This window comes from Cervus elaphus, chromosome 7 (genome assembly GCF_910594005.1).
Source record: "Cervus elaphus chromosome 7, mCerEla1.1, whole genome shotgun sequence".
In the NCBI taxonomy this organism is placed as follows: domain Eukaryota; kingdom Metazoa; phylum Chordata; class Mammalia; order Artiodactyla; family Cervidae; genus Cervus; species Cervus elaphus.
This window is the reverse complement of record NC_057821.1, coordinates 34,814,283-34,829,322: the sequence shown is the minus strand read 5'-3', so window position 1 is coordinate 34,829,322 and position 15,040 is coordinate 34,814,283. Positions and strand designations below refer to the sequence as shown.

At 39.4% G+C, this 15,040-nt stretch overlaps 1 long non-coding RNA gene across 1 annotated transcript; it reads left to right on the top strand.

The window, feature by feature from the left end:
* The first annotated feature begins 1,667 nt into the window (after window positions 1-1,667).
* Window positions 1,668-14,428, top strand: LOC122697819. The gene is made up of 3 exons (XR_006342178.1): window positions 1,668-1,759; window positions 9,063-9,066; window positions 14,350-14,428. It is a non-coding gene; the product is annotated as an uncharacterized LOC122697819 (long non-coding RNA).
* The last annotated feature ends 612 nt before the right edge of the window (window positions 14,429-15,040 follow it).

The following is a 15,040-nucleotide window of genomic DNA, read 5'->3' as shown; positions in this document are numbered from 1 at the left end:
ATAAAACTGAGTGCAAAAATAGCAATAGAAACCAGGTTTCCTAGGTTTAAGTGAATCTTTACCGAATTACCCAGCAAATGGAAATATCTCCTGTGCTTTGCAAAACTTGATCTTATCTCTTTCACAGAACTGATCATATTCCACCTTGTATTCACTGTCCAGTTAGCATAAGTTTTATCAAGTTATATCAAGTTTTACCAAATTATATTCGTTGAAGGATCAATCTTGGCATTTTTGTTCTTCTCATTTATATTATCATACATGGCTAAAGCTCTTTATAAATGCATTCTCCCTGGAATACCCTCTCTGTCTTACCTGATTACCTCCTCAACATCTTTCAGATCTCAGTAAAAACCACTTCCTCAAAACAGCACTTCCTAACTCTGACACAGCTCAGGTCTCCTTGTTATGTGGACATATGGAATTCCTGTGCTATTGCCTCTCAAACATGCCCCAGTTGTGGTGCAACATTTAACTTTAAATTAACCTCATTTCTGCTTTTCTATTAAAATTTAAGTCCTAATTGACAAAGTCCGCATGTATGCTCTTCCCTATAGTCCATTCTTTGCATCCAACAGGATTTGTTAGGTGTTTGTTCAGTGAAACACTTCTATTCATGCAGAATAAAATGTCAATGAAGTTTTGATGCTCACAGCATACAGTGAACTAAAACTTTGAGGTCTTTTCTTCCAAACCAAAACCTCATACATGATTTTTGGACATAATTACAGAACTAGAAATGTGGGGGCTTCCCTTGTGTCTCAACTGGTAAAAAATCTGCTTGCAATGTGGGAGGCCTAGGTTTGATCCCTGGGTTGGGAGGATTCCCTAGAGAAGGGAAAGGCTACCCACTCCAGTATTCTGGGCTGGAGAATTCCATGGACTGCATAGTCCATGGGGTAACAAAGAGTCAGACATGACTGAGCAACTTTCACTTTCACAGAACTATAGATGCATTTGCTTTTAATTATTACCCTATTAGATGGAAAGCAATGGATGTTCAGCCTTTTATTACACATACACTAGCCCTCACAGGTTGCTGTCCTAAGATAATGTGATAATCGTGTCACTGACTAAAAGGCTGAATAGGACAGAACTAGACACAGTGTTGTGAAAGTGCTGTATGCAATATGTCATCAAATTTGGAAAACTCAGCAGTGGCCACAGGACTGGAAATGGTCAATTTTCATTCCAATCCCAAAGAAAGGCAATCCCAAACAATGCTCAAACTACCACTCAATTGCACTCATCTCACATGCTAGTAAAGTAATGCTCAAAATTCTCCAAGCCTGGCTTCATCAATATATGAACTGTGAACATCCAGATGTTCAAGCTGGTTTTAGAAAAGGCAGAGGACCAGAGATCAAATTGCCAACATCTGCTGGATCATCAAAAAAGCAAAAGAGTTCCAGAAAAACATCTATTTCTGCTTTATTGACTATGCCAAAGCCTTTGACTGTGTCGATCACTATAAACTGGGGAAAATTCTGAAAGAGACGAAATTACCAGACCACCTGACCTACCTCTTGAGAAACCTATATGTAGGTAAGGAAGCAACAGTTAGAACTGAACATGGACCAACAACTGGTTCCAAATAAGAAAAGGAGTACATCAAGTATGTATATTGTCACCATGCTTATTTAACTTATATGCAGTGTATGTCATGCGAAACGCTGGGCTGGAAGAAGCACAAGGTGGAATCAAGATTGCAGGGAGAAATATCAATAAACTCAGATATGTAGATGACACTACCCTTATGGTAGAAAGTGAAGAGGAACTAAGAAACCCTCTTGATAAAAGTGAAAGAGGAGTGTGAAAACGTTGGTTTAAAACTCAACATTCAGAAAACTAAGATCATGGCATTGGTCGCATCACTTCATGGGAAATAAATGGGGAAACAGTGGAAACAGTGTCAGACTTTATTTTGGGGGGCTGCAGAATCACTGCAGATGGCGATTGCAGCCATGAAATTATATGACGCTTACTCCTTGGAAGGAAAGTTATCACCAACCTACATAGCATATTAAAAATCAGAGACATTACTCTGCCAAAAAAGGTCCATCTAGTCAAGTTTATGGTTTCCAGTGGTCATGTATGATGGTGAGAGTCAGACTGTGAAGAAAGCTGAGCACCGAAAAATTGATGCTTTTGAACTGTGGTGTTGGAGAAGACCCTTGAGAGTCCCTTGGACTGCAAGGAGATCCCAGCAGTCCATCCTAAAGGAGATCAGTCCTGGGTGTTCATTGGAAGGACTGATGCTGAAGCTGAAACTCCAATACTTTGGCCACCTCATGCAAAGAGTTGACTCATTGGAAAAGACCCTGATGCTGGGAGGGATTGGGGTCAGGAGGTGAAGGGGATGACAGAGCATGAGATGGCTGGATGGCATCACCGACTCTATGGGCATGAGCTTGAGTAATCTCTGGGAGTTGGTGATAGACAGGGAGGCCTGGCATGCTGCGGTTCATGTGGTCGCAAAGAGTTGGACACGGCTGAGCAACTGAACTGACTGAGACACAGTGCCCTAAACCTGCCCTTGAGTCTCCTTTTGACCATAGGGTCTTAACTTCACTAGAGGAGTTCAGTTACTTAGCTGTACTTTCTGATGAAAATACTTCAAGGAGTATCTACAAATCAAATATTCTTAAATAGTACACAAACGCCTAATCTCTCTTTGAATGTACAAAAATAATTCACCTCTTTACTGAAGTGTTACCTTCTTTTCCTAGATGAAAGTACCATCTTTCTCCTTATTGCTTCCTAATTTCATTCTCACCATTTATATCTCACTGACCACACTCTGTCTTATAGTTACTTATCTGAACAACATCAATTCCCACTGCTTTAATTCAGTTTCCTTGGATCTATAAAGGCTGCACCAACTACCCTTGTGAGGCAAGCAGAAGTAACGCCATGGCAGGCAGCTTAGATTAGGAGTAGGCCTTCCTACTTCTGGGTGGTAAGATTATCAGGCCACCTGGATAAAACCAATTAGCTTTCGCTTAACACTGAACGCTGTTTGCCAATTAGGAAATTAGGAACGGGGTGGAAACCCCTGGGAAAGTCCTGCGCGTGCGAAAGTTTTGACCCAATGAAATTGCTTTGCAAACTTGTAACCAATCCGCTTAAACCAACCACCAATGGCCTGTGCTCACCCTATAAATTTGTGTAACAGCTTGGACTCGGGGCTCTCTGACCCGGCACCACTGCGTTGGTTGTGGCAGAAGCCCTGGCTCGAGTCAGTAATAAACTTCCGTTTTTGCGAGTTGCATTGCCTTGGAAGCCTTCTCTATTCCCGCTCGGGGATTTGGACATTGGGCATAACACCCTGAAGTTACCATTTACTGAATATCAACCATGGCAGAAACTCGTATTTTTCACAGACCATCTTATTTGTTCCTTTTGAGGTAAATATTACAATTAAAAGCAAAGTACTCAGCCTCTGGTATTTTGGATAAACTGACAACTGGACAAAATCTTAACCGCTATTACAGATGAAAGTTCCTTTTGTGTTATTTTTTTTTCCTTGGAGGAAAAACTTGTATTAAGATAGCTTTCAGGTGAATAGATACGGGACCAGCATATTAATTGGGGGAAAAAAAAAAAACACTGTTGCAGGAAACAAAAGTAGACAAATAATGCATCTTCTGTATACGTGAAGACTCATTTTATTGGGAGCTTTTGGCTCAGACATTAAGAGTCCGCCTGCACTATAGGAAACCTGGATTCCATCCCTGGTCAGGAAGATTCCTGGAAGAGGGCATGTGAAACCACTCTAGTATTCTTGCCTAGAGAATCCCCATGGACAGAGGATCCTGGTGGGTTGCAGTCCATGGGGTCGTCAGACCATGGTGTCATAAAGCGTTGGACACGACTGAGAAATTGCACATAGCAAAATTCCTCAAGGTGACATACTGACATTTAGAAACAGTTTTTCTCACGAGTATGCTTAACTACAACTCCTGCTTTTCAAAGAAAGACCGAAGATAAATGTAGTATTCCAAAACAATCAAGTAATGATTTCTATCAAGGAATTTTTCTTAAAGCTAAGTTAGAGAAATATATTGTGAGATAGAGCACATAATGAGAAGTAGAAGAGATCCAAACACGGAAGCTGCATAACTAATCGATAATTTTCTTTTCAAGAAAAAGAATAAAACCTCAGTTTGGGTTCATGCTTTATACTGAGATTTGCATAATCTTTGGAAATGTAAAGGATTTTCTACTCTGATTTCCTTGTTTAGTTGAGAAAACCAAGGCGTAGAGAAGTAAAGATAAGTTTTCTAAGTCAAAGAGCAGTTATGTTAGGATTCTGATGAGAGCCCAGGCCTTAGGGTCCAGTTGCTTCATCTTTAGGCTGACAGGCTGGCGATTGGGGTTCCAGGAATGGTCTTGTTTTCAGGCTGAATTGCTTTTACTTTGGGAAACCTCTGTCTTTGCTCTTAACACCTTCAACTGATCCCATAAAATCCACAATCTATTTGTTTACATGTTAATTACATCCAAGGAAATATCTTCCCAGGTGAGCATGTCAAAGAACTACAATTGGAAAGAAATGTACAGTTCTGTGGAGTATGTTACCTCGTGCCTCAAGAATTGAATATCCATGTTATTTGTTCCAAATTCATGATCTTAGAAGGGGAAACATGATTGAGAATTTTCTTTTTTCCCATTTAATCATGTCCAGTGTTTTAGTGCATGCAGGCTGCTGTTACAAAATGCCAGAGAATAGGTGGTTTATAAACCATGTTATTTATCACTGTTCTGGAGGCTGAAAGTCCAAGATCAGGGTGCCAGCATGGTTGAGTGAGTGAGGGCCTCTTCCAGGACATATCCCTAAATAGAAGGGATGAGCAAATATTTCAGGCCACTTTCACAAGAGCCCTAATCCCATTCATGTGGGTGCTGCACTCATGACCTAATTATTTTCAAATGGTCCCAGCATCTAAAATCGTCACTTTTGGGATTAGGTTTTCAAAATAGGAATTTTGGGAGAACACAACCATTAGGCCATGGTCCCCAATGAGGAGATTGACTTGTCTAAGGTAACCCAGTGCCTCGTGCTACTGAATGCTCTGTGGTACTGATAGGAAGCCAAGGACTAAGGAATTGTAGATTTCTCCTGGTATATACCCAGGGGACTGCAGGGTTTTGAAAGATACAGATAAAAACCACCCAGGGAAAAAGGCATATAGGGCAGAGTCAAAGACAGTGTGAGCATGGAACTTTTGGTTTCCTCTTCCCAGGGTGTCATGGGCAGCTTTGTGTTCCCAGCACCGATGTGCCAGCAGTGAGCACTTGCAGACACGGGAGCTCACTCCAGGCTCTGTGTCCAGTGGCTTTACTGGGGCTCCACCTCGTAGGCATGATTAACTGTCCATACAGCTGATCTCAGCTTCAAACCCCTCTAGAGGTGCAGCTGATACTGCATGACCGAAACCCCCATCCTGAATCACATTGTTCAGGTGGCCCAAACTTTTTACTCTAAATCAGATAGTTTGCATCCGTATCAGGCTGTCTCAAGACCCTCACACAAACAAAATCACTTTTCTCAGTGTCACTCTTTGACACCTTTAGTCACACTTTATCAGAGAAAACAACCCTAGGGTTTAGAGAGGAGCTACCAGGAAACAAGTACAAAGTCCAGACTTCCCTTTGGATGAGGCTGAGCCCTTCACTACACAGCTGGGTGGCTGGTTTTGCCTGAGGAGACTCCCCTGTTGTAACATCACATTAAGAAAATGTGAAGTGACAAATATTGGTCAGGCGTTTATCTTCTTCTGGTCTTTCTCTGAAATGCTTTTCCTGCATTACCTTCATTAATTCTTTTGCAACTCCATGAGGCGAACACCAGTTTGAATGGAATTATGGAGAGAAGTAAAATAAGGCTTGCTTAAAGATTCAGAGCTAGTGAGTGGTGGAGTGGGAGTATGTACAAAGGCTACAGGACTCCAAGGTTCATACTTAAAGTCACTATGTTGCAAAGATACCAACATTTCTTTTTTTAGCATTTTTATTTACTTGGTTGCCTTGTGTCTTAGTTGTAGCATAGCCAGATCTTCCACCTCTCTTGTGGAATGTGGAATCTAGATCTGTGAGCGGGATTGAACCCCAGGCCCCCTTCATTCCAAGCACGGATTCTTAAGCACTAGACAGTCGGGAAAGTTCCAAGACCATTTCTATTTGGAGTAAATGTTCACATGCAAGTGCATACCCAAAGAAGATTGTTGAATCAATATTGTCCAGTCCTGTCTTTCTGTTCCACAGTATATATGAAATAAGAAAGTTAAAATATTAACTCTTTTTGCTATCCATTTAACAGAAATAAATAAAAGACAGAAAGACATAAAGACTTACTGTAAGCTCATGATGCCATGATCAAAGAAGGCTTAGGTAACAAGAGCATTTCATTTGGTCTTTTTGCGTGGCATCCCAGAAATCTGTACCCCCTGGGGCATCACACAGTAATAAGATTCCAGATAGTGAAATGCATGCCTTTCTTTATAAAACCGGACCAGGGCAATTCTGAAATGGGAGGAGGAAAGAAGACCAGTATTTAAGCCTTCACATACTAATGCTTTCTCAGAGGGAAAAATTTAGAAAAGAATTCATATGAGTGTTGAGAGTCTGAAAATTGTTTCCATTAAAACTCTCCCCATGAGCACATGACATGTAAAACGTCAAGTACCCCAGATACCCTGGTTTGTTAACACAGTCTGAGTGAACCAGTATTTTAATGATTTTCTTAATTTCGGGTGAAGCTTTCATTAACTTCCCATGTGACCAGTGGTTTTAATAATTGATGGATCAATTGGAACGGGGTTCCTGAAAATGGAGTGGACAGATGGAAATGTAATCCAAAGTCTAAGTGAAGGGAGTTTGATACACAGAGGGAGAAAGGAATTTTAACTTTTCTGAGGAATGCTGGTTGGTGAGATGTGGTCCTCAAGGTTCTATGTGAAAGAGCCCACTCCCTGCATCAACTGAGGACAGGGAAAAGGATGGAGTCTAAGATCTGGTGGCAAGACAGAAGTGTTTCAGCCCACAGACCTTCATTGTAGACAGAGTGAGCTCTCTGAAGGCAACGGTATCCAAAATAGGATACCAGCAACAGCAGTACAAATGACCAAGTGATGGAGGAGCAACAAAGACCTGTTCTAATCAACCCAAGGTGAACTTAGTGTGAAAATATTAATGGCCTCCTGACCACTTAACTGTTTAATTCTACTTTTGTCTGAGAGAAAAGTTCCTCCAAAAAAGATAGTTCACACTCCTTCCAGGAAGCCAACTGGGGACTCTAAGCCATGGAATTAACATTTGCATCTAGAGTCACTTTCATAACAAAACTGTGTCTCCCGCCATTCAAGTGGGTGGCCTTGGAAACAGCAGTTACAATCGTGATTTTAAAGAAATATTAAATACAGATGTTCGTGTCTTGATCTGCCTGTAAACTTTAGAAACAGGTAATTGTGAAATTGTTTTTCAAAGATGGGACAGCTGCCTGCTTTTTAATTACCTTGATTACTGTAGAATATGCCCCAAGGTTAAAATTTCTTTTGCTGAGAAAAGTGACTTTTTCCTACCACACCCAATCTGTCAACTTCTTCACTAAAATTCTCATAACAATGTAAGTTCTAATTTTTAATTTGTTAATACCCACTGTCTCCAGGAAGCATAGCAAAGAGTTGGACATGACTAAGTGACTGAACTGAACTGAACTGAATACCCACTGTTCACAGGAAGTAGAAGCTTTATGGACAAATGAGTACCCTGTCTTAATATAAAGTGTCCCCATATGGCTACTGTTCTTAAAGACCCAGATGGCCATTCTTTCCTACCACCCACAACTTTATTCAGTGCACATTGTTGCATTTATTTGTGGTTCTCTTCTTTTTCTCCAATTTCAAATTTAAGCACCTAATTTTTGTTTTAATTTTATTCCTCTACTGTGTCACTAGGCACACGATTTCTTAGTGAACATAGTAGATTCAGTGTAAATTTGAGTCATGTTCTGTGATAAAGAATACAACTTTGAGATATAGATCAGAATCATTAAAGAAACATGGTTCAGTTCAGTTAAGTTCAGTCACTCAGTCATGTCTGACTCTTTGCCACCCCATGAATCACAGCATGCCAGGCCTCCTTGTCTGTCACCAACTCCCAGCGTTTACTCAAACTCATGTCCATCGAGTCGGTGATGCCATCCAGCCATCTCATTCTGTCAACCCCTTCTCCTCCTGCCCCCCAAATCCTCCAAGCATCAGGGTCTTTTCCAATGAGTCAACTCTTCGCAAGAGCCGACCAATGTATTAGAGTTTCAGCTTCAACATCACTCCTTCCAATGAACACCCAGGACTGATCTCCTTTAGGAAGGACTGGTTGGATCTCCTTGCAGTCCAAGGGAATCTCAAGAGTCTTCACCAACACCGGAGATCAAAAGCATCAATTCTTCAGCAACCAGCTTTCTTTATTGTCCAACACTCACATCCAACATGATCACAGGAAAAAACATAGCCTTGACTAGATGGACCTTTGTTGGCAAAGTAATGTCTCTGCATTTAATATGCCATCTAGGTTGGTCATAACTTTCCTTCCAAGGAGTAAGTGTCTTTGAATTTCATGGCTGCAGTCACCATCTGCAGTGATTTTGGATCTCAAGAGATAAAGTCTGACACTGTTTCCACTGTTTCCCCATCTACTTCCCATGAAGTGATGGGACCAGATGCCATGATCTTAGTTTTCTGAATGTTGAGCTTTAGGCCAACTTTTTCACTCCCCTCTTTCACTTTTACTAGGAGGCTTTTTATTTCCTTTTCACTTTCTACCATAAGGGTGGTATCATCTGAATATCTGAGATTATTGATATTTCTCCTGGCAATCTTGATTCCAGCTTGTGCTTCTTCCAGCACAGCATTTCTCCTGATGTACTCTACATATAAGTTAAATAAGCAGGGTGACAATATACAGCCTTAACGTACTCCTTTTCCTATTTGGAACCAGTCTGTTGTTCCATGTCCAATTCTAACTGTTGCTTCCTAACCTACATATAGGTTTCTCAAGAGGCAGGTCAGGTGGTTTGGTATTCCCATCTCTTTTAGAATTTTCCACAGTTTATTGTGATCCACACAGTTGAAGGCTTTGTCATAGTCAATAAAGCAGAAATAGATGTTTATGTATAACTCTCTTGCTTTTTCAATGATCCAGTGGATATTTGCAATTTGATCTGTGGTTCCTCTGCCTTTTCTAAAACCAGTTTGAACATCTTTAAGTTCACGGTTCACGTGTTGCTGAAGCCTGGCTTGAAGAATTTTGAGCATTACTTTACTAGCGTGTGAGATGAGTGCATTTGTGCGGTAGTTTGAGCATTCTTTGGGATTGCCTTTCTTTCAGATTGGAATAAAATTTCAATTTTTTTTTAATACCAACCCCAAAGAAAGCCAATCACAGAGAAACATGGTAATTGGTTAAAAAAGGTCAGAATGTGGTTATCTTAAGGCTATATAATTCTATAACCAAATTTATCTTGATGAAAAGTTTGAGTTAGGTATTTGATAGGCCTCACATGTTTTATTTTCTTGGGCTCCATAATCAGTGTAGGTGATGACTGTAGCCATGGAGTTAAAAGATGCTTTCTCTTTGGAAGAAAAGCTATGAAAAAAATAGATAGCGTACTAAAAAGCAGAGTGATCACTTTGTCAGATAATGACTATATATTCCAAGGTATGGTTTTTCCAGTTTCATGTAAGGATATGAGTTTTGTACCATAATGAAGCCTGAACACTGAAGAACTGATGTTTTCGAACAGGGATGCTGGAAGTACTCCTGAGAGTCCTTGGATTAAAGGAAATGAAACCAGTCAATTCTAAAGGAAATCAACCTTGAATATTCAAAGTACTAAAGTCAAAGGTCTAATATTTTTGGCCACCTGATTCGAAGAGCTGACTCATTGTAAAAGACTCTAACGCTGGGAAAGATTGAGGGACGGAGGAGAAGGGGTGACAGAGGATGAAATGGTTGGATGTTATCACCGACACGATGGACATGAGTTTGAGCAAACTCCAGGAGATAATGAAGGACAGGAAAGCCTGGTGTGCTGCAGTCCATGGGGTCAATAACAAGAAGAACAAGGCCTCACATATGGTTATGAAGTTTAATATTTATGAAATATAGGCAGTCTTACATTACACATATAGAATAACTTCAGTAATGTGAGTTGTAATAAAGGCTAATCACAGCACAAATAAAAGGCCCAATGTCATCACAATTATTTGATTTGTTCTTACTACCAGTTTCTACTTGCTGTGGCTGCTTAGTTGCTAAGTATGTCTCAAACTTTTGGGACCTCCTGGACTGTAGTCCACCAGGCTCCGCTGTCCATGGGATTTTCCAGAAAAAAGTATTGGATTAGGTTGCCATTTGCTTCTGCAGGGGATTTTACCTATAGAACCCAGTGCTCTCTCCCAAGGACATGTGAGGAGGCGTGTCTCCAGGACAGACAGGAGTGGAGGGTTCGCTCCTAGGCTCAGGTGTCCATGTGTCTGCCCAGAAGTCCACTCATAGGAAAGACACAACTGCAGGGAGCAAGTGAGACGTGTGAGTCACAGGCAGGGATCTTTTGCTGTTTCTGTCTGCCCACCGCCCTGTCCCCCCCCACAAAGATAGGAGAGAGTCGATAGAATTCATCATCTTTCCCCACACCTGTGGTGCTCTTTGGATTTTAAATGTCTTTCTTTTTATAAGCTCTTCTCCAACCTGGAGTCCCATCCCCATCTACTCCTGGGGAGCTCCTCCAGATCCTATTTCACTTCCTTTTTAAAAATTCTTGTAACTTTTCCGGACAAATCAGCTCTTCTCTCTTTTGGGTGACTATGTTAAGTTTTATTGACATTCACCAAAGAAATGAATAAACCAGACTAATTATTTATTCACATATTTACCTCTTCCTCATGAAAAATTTGGGTCAGCAAAACTAAATTCAAACAATTACCCTTCATAATATTTAATAAATGTATTTTGAACTAATTCTAAAATACATTATTTATTTATAAGTTGGTTATTTATGAGTTAGTATGTTTATTTCTCATGCCAAAATGCATTAGGCTATGTTTCAGGATAGTATTAAATTTTTATAAATGTAAAGGAGTAAAGTAGTAAACTCAAAATCAGTTAAATATTTTGCAAATGTGAATAATTTCAAAAACTCAACTATAAATACAGATTCTTAAGAGAAAGGGATCCTTGAAAACTATTGAGTTTCTGTACTAACATTCAAAGTATCTTTTTACTCTTGATCCCCAGTGTGGCAAAAGGCAGAGGGTTTATCAGGAAAGTCTGGGGAATCTTATTTTCTGTTATCCAGGGTCAAATGCCTGTCGAGTAAGTATTACAACCTAGACTCTCTTTCTTTCCCCTCCTATGTCAGGACAATTTCAAAAGTCATCAAGTTATTCAGGGCTATGTCCTCCTAGATTCTTCTGACAGTTAATAAAGGAGAAATAGGAATATGAAGGACCATAGAAAAACACACGGTCAAAGTCTAACTCTACTTTTTCCCCAAGATGGTGGTTAGTTTTTAACTGACATATAACACCATACACATTTTAGATATGCAGCACAATGGTTTGATATTTGTATATATGGCAAAACTATGACCACAGTAATTCTAGTGTTGATTTACCAGTGTGATCCATCATCACACACTGATTCAAATTTTTCTTGTGGTGAGTACTTTGAGATCAACTCTCTTAGCAACTTTCAAGTATACAATACACCATTATTAACCATAGTCACCACACTCTGTATTATATCCCCGTGACTTGTTTATAATGGGAAATCTGTATCCACTTCACCCATTCAGGCTCCCCCACCCAAACCCTGCCTCTGGAAAGCAACAAACTGTTCTCTGGATTTATATTTTGTTCTTTGTGGTTATTGGTTTTAGATTCCTCATTTAAGGGAGCTCATGTAGCATTTGTCTTTATCTGACTTATTTGGCATAGCATAATGCCCTCAAGGTTCCTTCATGCTATCACAGAGAGCAAGATTTCTTCATGGTAAGTCCATAACTAATACATTAAGAGTGCTTTCATAATCCTGAGGACAATGTTGGTTAACTCCACACCCTACTCACCCCTCATGGTGACAAACGGTTGATAGTGGCATAATTCGTGTAATTTACTCTTTAATTGTTCCCTGTCTGTTTGCTTGACACCATTTTGCTACCTACTCCCATGGACCTGAGTCCCAATGTGCAGTGCAATAGCAAGCATCATTTGCACCTGGCCTGAGAGGTGGAACATGGAACAGTTGCCATTCTTTGGCAAAAACCATTACGATTATACAAAAATAGAACTGGAGTAAAGCAAATATAATTTTTATTGGAGAAACTGTATAATATTTTGGATTTTAAATTTAAAAAAAAACAATGCAGTGACTAAATTTCATGGATTTTAATGCTTCACAATTACTTACTATTTCTTCACAATTACTTACTATTTCTTTGCTTGGCCATTTCAGTTGATGTGGAAAAAATTATTTTAAGAAATGAATACATACCACTGTTTATAAAAATACAATACAAATCTATCCAAGATGCTATCCAACATGGATCAAAAAAAAGAATGAGACCCTAATAAAACATAATTAAATCATTCAATTTTGAAATGAATTTCTAACTCTAACTCATTTAATGGTTCCCTTTTATGTAGTTGAAGCCATATTAGGAAGTCTATACATAAAGAAAATTCAGGAGTAAAACCAATATATTTAATGTATTCCTATCAATCAAAAATCCCATTTCCTTTATCCCTCGTAAATTTAAATCACCTCAGAACACTACATCTCTATTTATATTTTGCTTATATCAGAAAACACATAATAAAATAAGGCTACAAATGCATCACTTGTAAAGTAGTTGCATCTTTAAATATAGCTCATTCATTTCACTAATAATGTATAATGATATTGTCTAATTTAGAATGATAGTCAAATACAACATAGATGAGATGATGGATATTTACAAACTCCGTTTTTAACATCACTCACAACCAACTATATAGATATATATGTCTTCAATACCCTTCAGAAATTATTTCTTACAGTGAGACATAGGAATTTTACTTTGTATGAAAGGCAGAATTCGGAAATAATTATCTTCTTTGGTAAAAATGCAACATATTACCATATTACTACATGGATTTGTGCACATCTATAAGGTAACCACATCTCATATTATACCACATATATTAAAATGCAAAAAAATTAATAAATAATATAAGTAAGGAAACACATCACAGAATACACAAGCGTATTCCTAGATTGCTTTACCCTGACTAAATAAGAGTGGAAAACTAAGCATTTCCTCATTGCTTGGCATATTCTCTTGTGGCTCAGCTGGTAAAGTATCCGCCAGCAATGCGGGGTCCTGGGTTAGATCCCTGGGTGGGGGAGATTCCCTGGAGAAGGGAACAGCTACTCACTCCAGTATTCTGGCCTGGAGAATACAGCCCATGGAGTCAAAAAGAGTCAGAGATGACTGAGCAGCTTTCACTTTCACTTTTCACCACTGGAACAAAGGGCAGAGGATTTATCAGTAAAATCTGGGGAGTCTTATTTTCTTCTTTCTAAGGTCAAATGCCTGTTGCATGAATATTAAAACTTAGACTCCCTTTCTTTTCTCTCTTCTTGTCAGTAAAATTTCTCAAGTCATCATGTTCCTCAGGGCTACGTGGGCATAGATTCTTAGGACAATTAATATAGGTGAAATAAGACCATAAGAAACATAGAAATGCATATGATCAAAGTCTCTCTCTCCTGTTTTTTCATGGTGTATTTTTTAGATTGAGATATTAATATAATTGACATACAGCATCATACAAGTTTTAGATGTCCAACACAATGACTTGCTATTTGTATATACTGCAAATAGGGGCTTCCCTGGTGGTTCAGATGGAAAATAATCACCATAGTAAATCTAGTTAATATCCATCATCACACATATTTATGATTCCTTTCTAGTGGTGAGAACTTTTAAGATCTACTCTCTTTGCAACTTTCAAGTGAGCGATACACTATTATTAACTAGAGTCATCATGCTCTGTTTTATACGCCTAGGATTTATATATAACTGTACATTTGTACCTTTTAACCCACTTCACCGATGTTGGCTGCCCACCCAAACCACCAATCTGTTCTTTGTATTTATGTTTTGTCCCTCGTGGTTGCTGTTTGATTCCACATTTAAGTGTGATCATACAGCATTTGACTTTCTTGGACTTATTTCATATAGCATAATGAGCTCAGGAAATGTCAATAACCTGCGATATGCAGATGACTCCACCCATATGGGAGAAAGTGAAGAGGAACTAAAAAGCCTCTTGATAAAAGTGAAAGAAGAGAGTGAAAAAGTTGGCTTAAAGCTGAACATTCAGAAAACTAAGATCATGGCATTTGGTCCCATCACTTCATGGGAAATAGATGGGGAAACATTGGAAGCAGTGTCAGACTATATTTTTTGGGGCTCCTAAATCACTGCAGATGGTGATTGCAGCCATGAAATTAAAAGACCCTTACTCGTTGGAAGGAAAGTTATGACCAAACTAGATAGCATAGTAAAAAGCAGAGACATTACTTTGCTAACAAATGTCTGTCTAGTCAAGGCTATGGTTTTTCCAGTGGTTATGCATGGATGTGAGATTTGGACTGTGAAGAAAGCTGAGCACCAGAAAATTGATGCTTTTGAACTGTGGTGTTGGCAAAGACTCCTGAGAGTCCCTTGGACTGCAATGAGATCCAACCAGTCCATCCTAAAGGACCTCAGTCCTGGGTGTTCATTGGAAGGACTGATGCTGAAGCTGAAACTCCAATACTTCGGCTCCCTCATGCGAAGTGTTGATTCATTGGAAAAGACCCTGATGCTGGGAGGGATTGGGGGCGGGAGAAGAAGGGGACAACAGAGGATGAGATGGCTGGATGGCATCACTGACTCGATGGGCATGAGTTTGAGTAAACTCCAGGAGTTGGTGATGGACAGAGAGGCCTG